Source organism: Drosophila mojavensis, unplaced genomic scaffold (assembly GCF_018153725.1).
Source record: "Drosophila mojavensis isolate 15081-1352.22 unplaced genomic scaffold, ASM1815372v1 contig_36, whole genome shotgun sequence".
Classification (NCBI taxonomy): domain Eukaryota; kingdom Metazoa; phylum Arthropoda; class Insecta; order Diptera; family Drosophilidae; genus Drosophila; species Drosophila mojavensis.
The window spans coordinates 5,999,936-6,001,933 of record NW_025318858.1 but is presented as its reverse complement, the minus strand read 5'-3'; the positions used below and the strand labels follow the sequence as shown (position 1 = coordinate 6,001,933).

General features: G+C 31.5%; 1 long non-coding RNA gene across 1 annotated transcript; it reads left to right on the top strand.

The window, feature by feature from the left end:
- Positions 1 to 442: 442 nt before the first annotated feature.
- On the top strand, positions 443 to 1,278 carry LOC122757275. Its single transcript, XR_006357248.1, has 2 exons — positions 443 to 634; positions 695 to 1,278. It is a non-coding gene; the product is annotated as an uncharacterized LOC122757275 (long non-coding RNA).
- The last annotated feature ends 720 nt before the right edge of the window (positions 1,279 to 1,998 follow it).

Here is a 1,998-nt window from a genome sequence, read left to right as displayed (position 1 = left end):
CGCGCTTTGGTTGGACTTTAATTCGATATTAAATGTGAATCAAAACACAGGGCACTAATAAAACACAATTTAATTAAACATCAAAAGCAAAAACTGTGGTCGAATGTGCAAAACCAATTACAAAAGCCAAGTTAAAAGTCAGGGAGTGCTCGACTTGGAAATATCCTAAGTACTAAAATCTGAATCTGAATGAATTTACGTTTTTTCTTCTTTAGAAGAATCTATATATATAATATATATACTCAATATATATTGCTTAACTACGATTTTTCCCGTCTGTTTAAAAAAATCCATTTACTTAAAATTCACAATTTTCACATAAAAATATATAAATTAATTATAAAACACTTATATGCATATATGCATCTAATTGAAAAAATAAACATAATTAAAATACTCATATACAAAAAATATTCTATAATTCATTTATGACAGACTTAGATAAACTAATCATAGTTAATAAAATGCGCAAGAATCTCAAGCAAGAAAATCTAATACATCAAATTTTTTTTTTTTTTTTTCAATTATGTACTTTATTTATTTTAACCTAATTTTTCTATATTTAATTTAATACTCAAAGGTCATTGAACAAACGAAATCAAAGTGAATCAAAGAAGCTGAAAAATTTATTGAAGTCAGTTGATAAAATTAAACACATAAATTCTCATTAAAAGTTATTGCATTTGTTTGACAGTTTGGCAGTACGACGACAACCACGCCGGACCACAATACGTACAATACAGAACATAAAATGAGAGAAGAAAGAAGAAGAAGCATAGCAGAACTTTTACGTTGGTTAACGATGAGGCGAGCCTTCAATTTGATCGGATGATAGCTTCGTAACCCGGACAACAGACAGCGACAAATGGCAAGCGAACATTTTACAGACCCGTAATCATAAATCACACAAAATCCGTACGGTATGAGATGGTGCAAAAGAGACGGATGGAGCATGCAGCATCAGTTAGAAGTATGGCGAGTGGTCCTTCCTAATGGCCATGTCCTGCTGTTGGGCATTTTAAATATAAGTGCCATTCGTATCGATGGCTATCTAATGAGCTCCAACAACAGCAACAATCACACAAGGAGCTGCCCATCAAGTTCATTGACCGTTAAATTGAAAATCAAAAATCATCCCAATGACTCATCGAAAGCAGCTTGGAATATTATTATGCCATAATGAGCTTTTTTTTCAGTGTTTTCCCAAGTTTTGAGCAAGTCGTTCAAATTTGTTAATTGATTTTGAAGCGCAGTCCATTAAAAGTTATATCTAATTTATGTGACTTTACTTAACAGCTGTTCCAGCAATGTAATTGCGGTTTTTGATTTTCATTCATTGGCAATAAGCCAGATGTGGCTTAATTAACAGCAGAAAGTTTAGAACAGCTGAACAAGAAGTTGAGTGTAGTTAATTTGAATGAGACTTGAGCAACTTTAGCTTGAGCTGCGCTTGGTAGAGAGGAAAATACTTGAGAGTATTTGCAAAAGTTTTAGATCAATTAAGTTAGTACGACGAACTAAGTACGACGAAAGAATCGGTGTAATTATTTATAAAGGGGAACCCAATGTATTAGTTTTTTTTACTAAAGTATTTAGTTAAAAATGTATAACTTATAAATAAATTTTACAGACGTACTGTTCAATTTCATTAGGCAAAAAGTTTCTGATTTTGCTACTGATATCTTAGATATCTTAGGATTTGTACATGGTTAAATATATAGGTATAGTGCATACATAGATTTTGCATACTATTCGCCTAGGATTAAGTAGAGCTGAATTATAAAGCATACAAAAACATTTCAATATAAGCAATATTATATACATATATATTTATAGCTGCAATCTTTTGTTCCTCATTCATAACTCACTTACATTCAAGCCATAAACACTTTACCTGTCATTTACCCAATATACAAACAATACACCATCCACTTGCCGTACTCAATGTGATTAAGTCCCTTGCTAACAATGTCCATCACTTAAGAAACGTAAAGGATA